The following is a 15,778-nucleotide window of genomic DNA, read 5'->3' as shown; positions in this document are numbered from 1 at the left end:
TTCCTTCCTTCCTTCCTTCCTTCCTTCTTTCCTTCTTTCTCTCTCTCTTTCTTTCTTTTCCTCCTCTCTCTCTCTTTTGGTGGAGGCAGACGGAAGAAGAAAAATGAAACACAAAGTTACCCTGAGTTACCCAGGAGGAGATATGAGTGTGAGGGGAGCAGTGTTAACAGCAGAGGGTGTCCAAGGAGTGCAAGATCTGGGTACATTTTCTTTTATTCCCCAGAATGCCTGGTCCTTAGCACTCGTATTTGCCTCTGCCCAATTAAAGTTAAGATTATTGGTATAGCAGTAGGAACCTGAAAAGCTTGGTTCCTTTGTCCTTTTCCTCAATTACTTCTGGAATATCATCTACTTTTTATTTTTATAAAAATTGTTTTAGGGGTCAGGATGTGGTGTAGGAGCGGTAGCTAGAAAGCCTGGGTTCTAATACAATGTACCTTTCGCATCTCCAGAAACTTTTGTCACTTCTCTGTTTAAATTTTCTTGTCAGCAAAGTAAATGGTTTCAGCCCAGATAGCATTTCTTAATCTGTTAAACCACCCCCCCATCCCTTTTGATGAAAATAAAACCTTATGCTTTTCTGAATTTTTTTTCACTCTTCTCTAGTTAGACCCCCTGGTTCACAGAATACATTGTACAGCACCATTAGTGAAGATGAATTTGTGGAGCTTTCCTTTTTCTATTTTCTCAAGCTTTCCTTTTAAATTGTTTTCCAAATATAAGGCATTGTAATACATAAAAATACATATTTTCTCAAATTCTACAGGGTGCTGCAACCAGGTATTCAGTATTTTTTTCTAGAGAGTTTGCTAACCCACTCACCCACATTGAGATATCTAAGACTCCTTCAAGCTCTAAGATGCAATGATTATGATTCTATGATGCTGACATTTGCTTTGTCGACACTTAAAGCAGAGCTTTTCAACTTCAAACAATAGCATAACAAGTTGCTATAACAATTACACTTACAGGAATCTTTAAGCAGATGTGTACAACAGCTCTTTACAACTAGTATCACATTGGATGGCCAAAGCTTTAGGAGGTTGTTAAAATTCTCAGCAAAGGTGAATTCTTCAGTTAATTATATCCTATCGGAAAAAGTATTGCCTTCCTATCTACTTATAAAACTGACCGACTGTTTTTTTGGGGGGACGTTAATTTTCCAGCCAGCCACAGGCTGGAAACATCCCCAATAACTTTAATCACTAGTCCCTCACTCTGTCACAGCTCCTGTGTCTCACCCTCCTAACCTTGCCCGTTGAGTTCACCCTTACTGATGTAATCATACATGCTTCTTTGTAGTGACATTCGTCACAGTGCTCATTTAGAATTATCATCATTTTTACTGCACCCTAGGTCAACGGGATTAAATGTGCTTATGCAATTTGTTGTCATTTTAATTTTTTCAGCTAGGGCTTCTTCATCCAGAAGGACAATTTATTTTATCTGATCAATATATAACTAGCCAGTCAAATGACTCTGGAAAATTGGTAGAAAATCATTCACTGGGGCAAAGTCTTACATTTAGAGAGGTTTTTGTAAACCCGGACAGTGGCATTTCACTTTGAATCCACAGGTCCAAAATTTATTAGTGTGAAGTTAGTCTTTCAGTCTATTAAAGCAATAAGCATAAAATATGCATGATTTGTATTTATGTGTGTGTTGAATTTAATAAACTCGTCGAGAGTCAGGTATTTTTAAAGAAATCTCTAGCCTGTTCCACACTGACTAATTCACCAATTTTCAGATAGAGCTGAAAATATTCTTTTTTGCTGTGGCTTAAACTTTTTTTTTTTTTTTAAATAAATAGAGTACATAGACTGTAAAGTAGCAATGTGGTTTGCTGTGACATTCTATATATTCCTCAACTTTGCTCTTTCTACGGTCAGGGGTCAGGTTATGCACAAATAAATAAATCCACAATAGTTTAAATCTAGGAATTTGGCTAAACTCTGAAAACATAGCCTAATAGACTTGATAGCTTGGCATTTCATCATTGCTTTATATTATAAGGTTGACAATGCCACGTTATAAAAGATACATTCGTTTATTTTCATGTTCGATCAAAAGTGAGGGTTTTAGGAATGGGAATGGATTACAGATCGTTCTCTCCTGGTTATTTTTGGCTTTAAGTATATTGATCATTTTATCACTTTCTTGTTTTAAACTGCTTTAAACACAGCACAAATGTTATTCTCATCATGCCAGAAATGGGTTTGGAATTGATTTTGAGTTTCCATCAATTTTACTCTTCGCTCTCTGTGAGAAGTTTTTCACTTGCTTAAATTCAAAAGGATAGTTTTGTTCAAAAGATGTCAGAGGACAACCTTTAGAGATCCTCAGCTGGACAAGAAAGCTCCCATTTTCTTACTTTACAAAAGAATAAAAATCATGAATTTATTACCATGGACTTTATTGAAATTAGTGAGGAATCATTCATACGAATGCAATTTCAAGGGCTTCCTCCCTCTTTCTCTTCATGTAAGTGTTCGACAAAAGCGTGTATCTTCTGAGAAGCCGGCCTGATTGGTCCAGGTTGGCACTGTTTCAGTGTTTGGCCTACGGCGGCTGCTTAGGAATAATTTTGTCTCATCCTCTCTATTTTCCTGGACCGTATCGGACTCAGACACGTGGTATGCAAAGGAAATCCAAGTCCCTTAAAAATGCTATTTCTTTGGGTACTAAAGCCAAGCCGAGTTCTACTTTGGCCAAATGATCTTATCAAGATTTAACGAGAGATATGCAGTAATATCTCCAATCTGTGAGCAGACATTCACTAAGGAAGATAATTTACTACGTACAGAATACATATATTTTCCCTCCTGGAAGCAGGGAGGGACACGATCGAACTTACTCTATTGGTGTTGAGAATAACAACACTGACACGGATTTTATGGCAATTATTCATTTCAGTTAATTTAGAAAGAAATAAACAAGTAGTTCTTTCCATATTAAAACAGATACTGGAGATCTATTTTCAGTTATTGCTGAAAATATTTTGGCTTCCATAAAGGCACCTTACTAACACAGCTGCTTTGCCCTCCTCTGCGCTGTCACAATTCAGAATTTGTAACATTTCAGCCAGGTTCTCTAGACTAATTGGATGAAACAATTGCATTACAGTGTTAAGATTCCTTTGCAGAATTAAATGAGAGGAGATCTGCACAGTTCAGATAGCCTGGAAGATCTGTGACGAGCACAGCCCAAATCCTACATGTTCCATACATTTTTCTGCATTTAAAGTAATAATCACTTATATAATAAGTGTTAGGATTTAACTTCACTCTTAGGACTATCAACAAACATCAGGAGAAATTTAGATGCGTAACTTCATTTCCCATCCCAGTCTTACTTCTCGCCTGCACTATGTTTTGTGTTTCAGAACAAATGCTTCATCTCTTTTGAAAAGTGCCAGGAAATCTCTTCTCCAGCTCTCTGGGCCCTTGATTTTACATGTATAGTAATGACACACCTTGAAACAGAGAGCCCCACAAACTAGAGTGGGACGTTAATTTAAATACAGACTTAGGGGGAAGAGCTCCATCTACTGCATCAGTTAGATCATAGTTTGCACCCTACAGTTATCCCATTCACTACTTTCAACCTCTTAGACGCTCTGGAGAGAATGAAAAAGTTACAGCCCCCAAACTGCTTTGTGTCTGAGGCCATTTTGAGTATTTCCCAGATATTCTGAGCCCCTTTCCTTCACCCTTCCCAATCTCCGAAGCTTTCTATGTTTCAGAATAAAAGAAAAATGGGATGCTTTGCTATATAAACCATCCTTGGAAAGAGGCAGGAAGCCATTGGTTACTGAAGGAAAAGCCCTAGATGGCTAAGGGGAAAGCAATAGAAAGAAAATAGCTCTACCTGGTCAGCTGAGCAGCCCAGGTAAAAAGCAAAGAGAAGTATAGCCTACTTACTCCTCCTGCCTTGCGTCATTGCTGGGGAAGTCTGCAGCCACCCAGGATCAGGTCTTCTGGGCTCTCCCCAGCTGCACAGTGTCGTTGTGGCATTGGGAATTTGCTGTGGCTTCGTAAGATTATGGGGATATGCTTCAGCAAGCCAAAAAAGTCACAAACAAAATTCAGGAGAGAAAAAAAAAAGTACAAAAACAGCTGATCTTACTAGAGGAGCTCTTGGCATTTGCCTACATATGCCACAATTTTCTTTGGTATTTCCTGGTTCTGTGATCAGAAAAATTATCGTATCATGTTTATTATTGTTGTTTTTTTCAGGTGGTGAGGGGTGGTACAGGGAGGCCAAACACTGTAGGAGTTTTGGGGCATAGCAATGTAAAGATTACTTCTCCCACTTGTTTGAAGGCTTTCCAGGACATCACAAGGTTAGAAAGTTTCTTCTTCAGAATACTGAAGATACACAGAAATCATATACAGGGAAAAATGGCCATAGTCTTTCTGGATTGGGAAAGTGAAAAACTTTTTAACACAGTAACAGATATGGAACAAAGCAAACTGCATCTGAATAAACCCGAATGTTAATATAGCTGCATAAAATTCAAGTGTGAAAGACTTATAAAGACACTCTATAAATTAAGATACCCTATTTAGAATACAAATAGACATTAATAAGTATATACACATATTAAATAATCAGAGGGAGGCAGCAGTTAACTGGATTTTTAAATTATAAAAAAATAGAATATAATAAATTAATAAAAGTTTGCATTAATGCTGATCCTCTTTTATGTAAAAATAAAATTAATATAAAAATGTAAAGTGGAGTTGCGTCTCTGTGTGTGTACATGTGCGTATATACATGTATATCTGCACAAAGTATTACTGACTGACATTGAAAGGTGATATGCTGCATAGAAATCAAAACTTTGAATTATTTTAAATTGGGCATTTAAAATATCAGCATTAACCTGGCATGTTTTTTTCTCTTTTTTTATACATTTAATTTTCAGGTTCTGTTTTAAAGCATGAAAAGAAAGACAAATTGGAAAAACATTGCATATTAGTATATATTTTGTAAAATAATCCCTCCGCATTTATTAAAATATTTAGTTCTCAAAAGAAAAAAAAAACCAAAACGGCTAATTGCATTTTTTTTTTTAAGCCTTTCCAAGACAAGTTCAGTTCTGAGTCAAGAACAAGTATGAGAAATTTCACCTCAAAATGAAATCTGTTTGGCTAGTTATAAAGGCCTGAAAAACGAGATTACCTCCATCTTAACTATAACAAACAGCTAATGAATAAATATATTCTGGCAAGAATCGATCAGAATTGCAAAGCCTGGGAGGGTCATCGCAGACTTGAGAAAGGTAACCAAGTGAAGAAACATCAAACGGAGTTTATGGAGATAAAGCCCTTCTGAAAAATGTAAAGTGTTAACAATCACTGACAGGAAAGAATATACTTCAACAGCAGTGGCAACAACAAAACAAAACAAAACAGCCCCAAACAACTGGAAACACATATCTCCAGAAGCAAAATATGACTGCTTATTAGGCAAGAGGAGAACCTACTTCTTTGTCATTCCCTTTGGAAGCCAGGCTTAAAAAAAAAAAAAAAAAAAAAAAAAAGGTTGCACAAAAGATACATGTGTTCCTTTTCTGGTATTATTACAGGCCCACCTAGATTTAGCTTTCGATTCCAGATGAGATCAGGCATGTTCAGACTAGCACATCTTTGCTCTGCAGGCACAGAGCTGCTATCATTTCACTGGCAAATTCTCGTATCCCCAAATTTATGCACAATAGATGCCCTTAAAAATCTGCAAATTTCCTACTTCAGCCAAATACCTCATTGAGTTAATTTTTTTTCCTAATTTACTTTGCTACTATTAAGCCGAAAAGTTAAGGCAAGCGACTCCTATAAGAAAGGAAAGTTGAATAGTACTTACCCTAAGTATACTGTGCAAGCCTTATTGGGGGAATCTACTTTGGCTCTATGATTTTTAGGAGGGAGTCCAGGTCTAAACTCAGCTCTCACCCTTTTCCCTTCTGGAAAACTGAGTAGGCTCACTGAAGGTAGCTCTGAGAAAGATCATACAAATCAACAGCCTTACCTGTGGCCATTCAGAAGACTGCACTTTGGTGTGTGTTTAAAACTATGAATAAAGTCAGAGACAGCGCATGCTCAGCAGGCAATTTAAAAATATTTATAACATTGTTGTTTCAAAAACAAATTTCCTCAAACAAAGCAAAACTCACATTTCTTATCCATGCCAAGTTTAACGTTCTGAGACAAAGCTGTTTTGGAGTTTTCCGCTGGGGGAAAAAAAGGCTTCTAAAATTTTTTGTTGAACGAAAAATAGTTCTCCCTTCCCTTTTGGGTACTCTTAAAGGGGTGGAATAAATTTCCCTCCAAGTTTCAACAGAACTCACCTCTGGCTGAGATAAGCATTAGAAATTTAAGGTCTGTGAAAAATCATTTTAGAGAAAGTAACAAGGAACTAAGAACTATGGGTTTAAAGAATGTAATAGTTATCTAAACGTTCAGAGCAGTCTAGCTTGTTACTGTATAAAAAAAAAATCCTGATACAAACAGGATATATCATGTCATGTATAGATAGGGTATACCATGATGAGAATAATGTATAGGCAACTAACCATTTACACACCTAGAGAAGTTATGTTTTTCTTTTGCTCACTAAAATCTGAACTCTCCAAAACTGAAAAAGAAATACATCAAAAATTTAGGAGAAATCCTGTAATAATGTTATTTTAATTCCTCTGTTTTATATAGGAAGCATGGAGGGAAGGCAATCACATATCAATTGGCTAAACAGCAAGTTACGCAAAATAAAAATTTGATTAACTATGATTCTCAAAGTACTTAATGCAGCAGGAATGCCTGTGTTACCCCTGCCTGGCAATTTCTCTCTTTCTCATCCTTGAGGATCCCCAGGTATTCCATTTCACCATCTATCACCAAACCCTGCACAGCCCACAGATCTCACAGATCTTACTGAAATCTCCCACTTAATTCTGAAGTCTCTGAATGACTTTCAGCCCTTGCTCTACTTTCCAGGGGTGCTCAGCTGACCTCACAAAAGCTCCACAGAAACATCGTTCAGGATCTCTGATGCTTTCAAACTCAACAGAGGGTGCCAAAAAAAAAAAAAAAAAAAAAAAAAAGCCAACGATTAAAAAAAAGTTTATTAAAGTGAAACTAGGAGTGCAGATTTGAAGAAGTTGCTTCTACTTTTATTTCCCTCTGAACTCAGCACAGGTGTTTCCTAACTCACACTGCCGTGCATACTGATGAAGGGAGGGTTAAGTGAAGGTGAGGGAGTGGGCCAAGGGCCGACCAGCAGGCATTTAGGATCTCTAGCCTCCTGTGTTAATGGACGTGTTTAAAAATGGACCCCCCAAAAAGCCTAGAATGAGGTTTCTTTTTGGCAAATGATTAAACCAGTATACTGAAATAATTAAAGCTTTGTCCTTAAATAAAGCATCAGATCAACAGAACAAAAACAAAGATAAAAATGCACACACATATGCATGCGCGTGCACACACACACTCTCTCTCACACACGCAGATACACAAAAGTAGCGGGTGAGGGGAGAAGGAAATTAAATAAAAGAAAACAAACAGAGTCCTAACAGGCCATTCTCCGAAAAGGAATCTAAATAAAAAGTCATATGATATCTGATAGTGCAGGACACGTCGCCAAGAACTGGAGCGGATTGCCTACAGGAAGAAAGGGCCAGTGTATTCCAGCTCAAAGAGCTTTTCTTTCCTCCTCCTCTATTTTTTTTCCCTTTTCTCCTCGACTGTGAATGTGTTACTCTCAGGTCAGATCCACGAAGAATCCCAGAATGACAGCTATTACCTTTCACTGTACTCTTGGCGGCACAACTAGCTGATAGGAGCTGCCTGAGTTGGGATCAAGAGGGGCTAGTGCAGCTTTCAGTAACAGCCTCTTACCATACCCCTTCTGCCCCTTCCATAGACCCCCTTGGTCCCATAAAAAAAGAGAGCAAAAAAAAAAAAAAAAAAAGCAAAAAAACCCAAAACAAAACAAAAACCAAAAATGTAAGCACAGCAGCCCACAGCAACAAAAGAGTTCAGGGGAAAAAAATCAGAAACAAGCCAAAGGGGGGATGCTCTTGCCTTCAATATAAAACTTTTTAAAGGCCAAGCTTCTTTTTTCTTATTTTGATTACTTTCTTTTTAAAGATCCTTTTCTCCTGAAGCACTATTGGAAGCATTAAAAATCTGTACAAAAAGACAGAAAAGTCTGGAAGCAATACAAGAATTTTCCTGAAGAAAACACACAACTATAAGAAGGGAGCTACCCTAAAAAATTTTGGATTTGTCAAAAGTTCCCCTAAATCTAATGTCTTTCAGTGAGTTCAAGTGGCCACCTAGCTCTTGTTTTTTTCTCTGAGGGTCATTACTGAGGCAACACATACACAGTAAGGTTTCCCGAAAAGACTCCTTGTTATCAAGTTACTTCAAACATAAGGCACTCACACCTCCCAGCCAGAAGGGTTTACTGACTAGTAGACATCACACTCTGCCCTGATATGTGTTACACTCTTAAGAAGCAGTTACATAAATGCATTCTAAAAATATGGAAAAATGTATATATCTATATTTTCCCTACAGTTTTTCTCCCCAGGGAGAGGAATAGAGTATATTTTCAGTGAATGGAAAAAAAGAAAAGAAAGAAAAGAGTTTCTGAATCTTGAAACAACTGTTGTAGCTCATTTTCACTTAGTAAAACAGTTATCTGTACTTTGGTACTGTACATAATATATATTTAAGCATTTTTCTGGTGCTTTTGCATTTTTCCCCTCATTCAGTTTTATGTTTATTATGTATCTTAGGAAGATTTCCAAATGACAGTCAAGATACAAATGCATTAGGGGGAGAACTTTTAGAAAGAAAACATTTTCTTGAGTTTATAATTCAAGAATATTAGAATAAAGATATAAATCCATTTATAAACGATGGAATTGTTTAGTACATTTTGCACATACAGTTCACACGCTGATTTCTTTTTCTTTTTGTCGGAGCATTAATTTGAAAATGATAAGCATTCTGGAATGTTTGCTACAAACACAAATTCATGGTAAAAATATACAAGCAGAGGCAAAAAATCAAGTGGAGAACACAAAGCTACATGGCAATCAGAATCATAGAAAAATCTCTGTCTAGACTACATTTCGCTTGAACTAGTGTATCATGGATGGGGCAAGTAATCTCTCTGGGGGTTTTTGTCATTTACGTAATTAGATGGAAACAAAAATAAAATACAAGTATCTGCTCCTTTAGTACCTTTTCTTAATAACTGACAAGTGACACAGGCGGTACCTTTTAAACAGATGGATGCAAGAACTTGTGAGGCTGGATGAACTAATGCACCCCATTGGTATTTGGGGAGCCCAAATTCTTTAATTAACTTTTTACCCAAGTGGCAAAAGTAGAAGATGTTCTCGCCACTACATTGATTATTTGGTGTACTCTCATTCTCTCCTCCACAGGATTTTGGGGACCCAGAAGGGGTAAAGAGATGATAAGAGAAGATGCATCCTGAGCAACTTTTATTGTGAGTAAAAAAAAAAAAAAATAGCATAGAGTGAGCATAAGAACAGTTGGATTTAGAAAGATTAAAAGAGGAGAAAAGAGCAACATATCCAACTTCATTAGTCTTTTTCCTTTTTATTTTTTATGTATATATATTGGGCTGATGGGGAGAAAAGATAACTGGATTTCTTTTGAATGTCTTTGTGTCTTTATAGAGTGAATGTTCTGTTCCTGTCTCTTTCTTTTTAGGCGAAAAACTAATAAAAATAGAAAAACATATATCAGACATTAAGCTCACTTCCCCCCCCCCCCCTTCCCTTTGTAAAGAACTCTTTGTTCTCTAGTGAAAATGCTGAAAAATCCCCGGGCAGCTACTCCCTGAAACAAGTGCAAAACACTTAGAGGCTTTTGGGCTGGCTGGGAGCCAGGAACCCTCCCGCTGTCTGGTTAGAAGAGGAAAAAAAGAAGAGAGAGGGAGAGGGAGAGAGGGGAAGAGAGATGGGGGGGCAGAGGGAGAGAGAGAGAGAGAGAGAGGGAGGGGGGAGAGAGAGAGAAGGGAAGAGAGAGAGAGAGAGAGAAATTGGAGCTTCCTTTAATAGACATAGGAAGCAACGTTTTTTTTCTTTTTCTTTTTTTTCAAAACTGGCGGTCAAGCGTTAAGTAACTCCCGTCCAAATCCACCTGCTAGAAATGAACTTGGGTAACCCCCCAGGGGTGCACAAAGACAGGGAAGACAGTAACATACTCCATACTCTTTCCCACCCCCCGTTGTACTGCTTCCATTCTTTCTGCTCCCATACACAAATGCCCACAGATCTCACGCCACCCCCCTTACCCCCCAACAACAAACACAGCGAAATACATGCTCCCTCAGTCTCCTAAAAAAAAAAAAAAAAAAAGGCTTTTCCATCTCGGTTGCGACACAGTGATAAGGGGTAGCGAACATCTCATACCTGGTGTGAATGCTAATCAGTCAGGAGTTCTCCTTTTCCCAAGACAGGGAACTGTTTCCTTCCAAATTTATTAGAACCTCCTCCACTGCCTCTTTGAAAAACCTTCTTTGTCACCCTCTCCCAAGTCCCGATACTTCTTTAAAAAAAAAATGGCTTCGGAGCTCCTTCTATTCTTGATATTGATTCTCTCTCTCTCCCCCCACCCCTCCTCCTCTCTCCTGTCTGTGTCTCTTCTGAGTGGTCTATTGATAAGTCCCTGGAGGCACTGGGTCAGCCTGCCCGTAGGAAACCAGACACAATGCACAAATCTCCGAGTGCCATTCTGCCATCAGCAAGCAGACCACGTTTAGGAGAGAGAGAGAGGAAAAAAAAAACAGTAGAGCAAGAGACAGAGAGAGAGAGAGAGAGAGACCAACCGAAGGAGGGAGAGAGAGACCGAGAGAGGAAGAGAGAGGGGGGAGAGAGGGAGGGGGGGGAGAGAGAGAGAGGAAGAGAGAGAGAGAGAGAGAGAGAGACACGGAAGGAGAGAGAGAGAGTGTGAGAAAAAGACTGATTGGAACAGGAGGGAGGGAGAGAGAGAAAGGGAGAGGGAGAGAGAGCGCGAGGGAGAGCGACACTGCCAGTCAGGTTAATCATCCCTACTTTAATTAGCTGTTCGGCTTAGACATAAAACAATTGAATTTGAATGATCTGTCAGCAGGCTCGGCTGAACCAAAGGGGAAAAGCGAATATTACAAAAAGACTGTTGGTGTGTTCTGATAAGCAATACGGCTCGTACTGACAAATCCTCAAAGGGGGAACTATTAAAACTTACAACTAAACAAAAAGTGCAAATGCAAATGGCACTAGATAGAGGTCTTTAAAAAAATGGAGTTTCCCCCCCTAGTTTTATGAACGGTCGATATTTATGTGCAGGTGCCAACATATTAGGGTCTGCGTGTAATGTGTGAAAGTTTATTAACGACGGTCTAGGAGTGTAGCAGACAGATGCTGCAGAGAACAAGACAGGTACAGTCAGATGCCGAGTCTAGATCTTGGAGGGAGATGGATGCTGGAAGAGGCACCGTGGCAAGAGATCAGCACAGACAAAGTCAGTGGGCAGACAGGCAGACAGATTTTAGGCACGGCACGATCTCGTCTAAAAAGGCAAAAGTTCTGATGCAATAATAGGTGCAAAACAATCCATCCATCCTCTCTCCCGGGAGCACTCTAAGGTACAGTTAAAATGGATTAATCTTTGTGACAAACAGAGCTGGCAAGGCAGACTATGGCAGACATCGAAGGCGATTCACAGACCCAGAGAATACCAGAGCCGGAAAGAGCCACGGAGATCAATCTCCCCAGTGACCTCATTTAGCAGACGAGGAAACTGAGGCCCAGAGACTCAGGCTAATAAATCACAAAGGCAGTAGCAAGGTCGACACTGGAACCCAGGGCCCGAGCGGGCCACCAGGCTGGTGCTCTTTCTATCGTACCAGCTAACCTCCAGGTTTCTGCACAGACCCTGGCCCAACAGGTATGGCTATCAACCTTGTCTCCAGAATAACAAGAGTCCTCCATCTCTGTAGTCAGTGCACGAACCTCCAGTTTCTAAAATGTCTAAATAGCTACATGGAAATATTTTCTTGTCCATTTTGAATTCTAGGGATAGGGATTTAAGTCTTACTTCAGTCTCAGAGCAAAGCAGAAAAATATAGCATTGTAGAGGCCCCGTCTTAGCAACACATAGCCTGGTCCTGCCACATTCCCAGCTAAAGAAGGCCAGTGGATCCATCTACAAAGACCTCTCCCAGAGTCTGCAGTTCTCTGTGTATATCATCTGCTATATGTCACCATGTAGGAAGATGTCGTTCTTTCCTACAACTCATTTTTAAAATATAGGCACACTGTGGGTGAAAGAGATTGAGGCTTACAGCCTACAATGCCCTTTAAATCACTGATGAGATTTGTTACCTGCAAGATTAGCTGTGGGCAACTTTTCCTGTATATTTCGATTGAAATGAGCTTCTAAAATAGGAAATTTGGGGAAATGGCATTATCTGCCCACATAGTCGATGGTATCTTTTTGGGGGGGAGGACACATATGATCAGATTCAGTAAGTAAGGCTCTCCCTCTTGACAACAGATAATTGAAGGTACATTTTTTTTTTAAAGGGGGGAAAGAGGTGCTTATGAAGAGAACAGTGCCATCAGATGTTACTGGAGAGATTAAGTCTCTTGTCCTAAAACAAGAATCATGGTGTATATAAAAGCGAAAACTCCTCAGTCACACTTCAGTGACGATGTTGCTACTCAGGGTGGAACAAGAAAACTGCAAGAAATGTCAGGCACCTGAGCCCACCGGAGGGCAAGTAAGCTGAGAGGCCCCATAGCCAGAGTCATTTAGCTTATTTGCACATCAACTGCTTTAACAATGGCTGCTGTGACCTGTCTGAAACACATAGTCCACAGTCCATCAATTTAGGGGGAGGAGGGACCACTGCTTTTGACATTGGTGGGTCCTCCTGCACGTCTCAAATCACCTGATAGGCAAGAGCCCAGAGCAGAGCAGTGAGGTGCTCAGTAAATTCGTGCTGGGTGAACAGGGTGAAAATGGGAATGAGCTTTGGAGTGAAACAGATCTTTGTAACATCGCAGAAGTCATGGCCACGCTCAGAGCCTCAGTTTCCCTATGCGTAAAAGGTGGTAATATTAATCCCATAAGGTTTTCTTGAGCATGACATGAGCTCACATATATAAAGTCCATGGATGGTATTACATGGTAATTACTATTGAGGCAGGCATAAAATGAGGGTAAATAAATAAAACTGCATACTCTGGATGTGCTGAGTGGGTTATATTCAAAGCATGTAGGTTCAGGACAGGAATACTCACAGCATAGCAAGGATCTAATACACAGATTTCTATTAGAAAAGGTTGGCAGGAGAGATTATCAAGTTTAGAATCCAAAAGTTCTAGAATTTAAACTTCAAAGATCATCTGAGGACTGTTTGATCTCTTCCTACCCAGATGTCGGTATATTTCCCAGCTCATAATAATAACCAACATATTACCAAGTACTTGATTTGTGCTAAGCACTCTGCTAAGTACTTTACATTTGTGTCCTACTTTAGTGTCACAGCAACCCGAAGAATTAGGCACAATGTAGCCTCATTTCATAGAAAAGGAAACCGAGGAATACAAGGGTTAGGTCACGTGTTCAAGAGCTCACAGCTAGTAAGGGTGGAACTGGGGAGGAAATCCAGGCAATCTGACTCTGAAGCCCATACCCTCAGCCATGATGCTGGGGTTGGGGGGGGGCACACGGTAGGTCTTACTCAGTAACTATGTGTTGAATAAATGAGCAAGTGCATAGAACACCAGTGTGTTGATTTCATTAAAAAGTAAGTGGAAATCTGTGCACAATCACTGGAGAGAATCTTGTGCTCGGATTATCCAATCTGTACCTGTATCTATTCGGCAGCTCACTTCAGGTGGCAGCCCTTCCTCAGAAGCCAGGGTGAGCCATGTCCCTGTGTGGTGTTGAAAATGGATGAGGCGAAGATTGCTGCCTATGACCACCCAGGGCATTTAAATATCTGACGGCATTTTCAGCACTTTGAGGGTAGTGTTAGCACACGGGTTATTAATTGGCTTAATTCCAGTTCGGATAATTACATCGTGTCTCTTTAATTTTTCCCCGACTATGCCATTCTTCATTTCCTGTCACAAATGTGCTCTTTAAAAAAGCATGTGAAGACACAAAAACATATAGTTATATTTAAGGTTTGCATAGTAATATAGGGTGTTCTTTTTTTTCTAAATGATTACTGTATAGTGGCCATGTAATAAATGAATGGGCAAAAGAATTGAAGTCATTGCAAAATAAAGATAACTAGTTGAAGCTAATGTTTGAAATAAACAGATTTTTAAACCATTTCCTTGGTGACAGGATTCCAATCATATATTTTTTTTTCTCGTGGGCAGATATTTCAAGAGCTGATGACCTGCTCATGATAAGCCGATTTCCCTATACTATATAGTTTCTAGCATAAAAAAAAAAATAGCAATGAAAACTTATCTTTTAAAGTAGAAAGTAACACTAGGTTCTGAATGGTATAGTATACTGAACTCATGGGTTTTAGAATGTCATTAATACAGTTATTAGACCCTGACTTATTTGGCAGGTTTTTTCTTTGCCAAACATATTACTAGAATAATCTTCAAATTATAGGAGGAAAGGACAAAGGATCCTAACTTAATAAGCTTAGGAAAGTTTGACGGTTATAAACACACAGAACCCTTCTTCTTTTCCCAAAGAATTCTTGCTCTTTGAAACACCGACTGTGTCTACATGAGACTGAAGAAAATCTCCTGCAGGCATGTATTTGAATCATGTGCACAAATAGTTGAATGTATCCGTGGTAGAGCACGGCTTATTAGTCCTTTTCAGTGTTCATTTGTATGAACAAGTCACCAAATATAGGGAGTGTAGAAAGTTGAGAGAATAAAGGGTTAATTTATTTACTATGCATGAGAGTTTCTAGACCTTTGCTTCTTTGGCTTTTAGTTCAAAATTCCATGCATACTCTGCACATAATAATAAATGCCATAATTCAATGTATGCCACAATTTGATTTACTTTCAAGCACCTTTTCTGGTTCAGCTCTCAAAGCTTTCCTTCCTATAAACTTCCTCCAAATTATTCTTTGTGGCCCTCAGTGAATCATCATTTAAAATTGGTGTTTGTGGGAAAACTCTAATGCTGTGGAGAGATTTGTATCAAACTAGCCCTATTTCCTTTTGAGAATCAGTGGTCACGTTCCATGCCCTTATCTGAGAAGAAGACAAATTGAAAAAAAAAAGGAATAAAACCCCGGGCCTTTGCCACCTCTTTGACCCCTGTAATGACAGCAATCACTCAGTGATTGTCCTCTAGTTTGTCACTCATGCCCTGAGACTGAGCTCTCTGGGACAAGGTCTTTACACCCTGCTTGGCTTGTGTAACGTTACTGCCCAGGGTCGCACCTGCCCATGGTGGTAGACGGTATCTCAGGAGAGCTGGCAGCAACGACTGTTCTTAGTTCTTCATGTGCAATTACAATGTATTCTTTCTGCGCTTCACGTGTCCAATATGTACGAGACTGGTGATTTGATGCTTCAACTAAAGCAATACTATTGGATAGGTTATTTAAGAATTAAATAGCAAAATCACTTGTATTGGTGATTTTTCTAACCTCGCCACGATTTTTACAGCAAGAAGTCCTCAGACTGCACATTCTAAATTCAAAATTTAAGTGAATTTTGAATTCAAAAGAAAAGTGAACAAGATTTATTCCTAATATT

General features: G+C 39.1%; 1 protein-coding gene across 14 annotated transcripts in view; it reads right to left on the bottom strand.

Moving 5' to 3' along the window:
• ZBTB20 (zinc finger and BTB domain containing 20) overlaps window positions 1-15,778 on the bottom strand; it is an 804,401-nt gene that overhangs the window by 130,621 nt on the left and 658,002 nt on the right. Inside the window, exon 1 of one of the 14 annotated variants that reach the window (XM_035000133.1) lies at window positions 10,454-10,873. The exons of the other annotated variants lie outside the window; for them this stretch is intronic. The gene's annotated coding sequence lies outside the window, so the exon portion shown is untranslated. Of the gene's footprint in view, window positions 1-10,453; window positions 10,874-15,778 lie in introns of those variants that run through there. 14 annotated transcript variants of the gene reach the window in all.

Source organism: Mirounga leonina, unplaced genomic scaffold (assembly GCF_011800145.1).
Source record: "Mirounga leonina isolate KUSES-001 unplaced genomic scaffold, KU_Mleo_1.0 Mir_115, whole genome shotgun sequence".
NCBI lineage: Eukaryota > Metazoa > Chordata > Mammalia > Carnivora > Phocidae > Mirounga > Mirounga leonina.
Note: the sequence above shows the minus strand (reverse complement) of the source record. Positions and strands in the feature narration are given on the sequence as shown.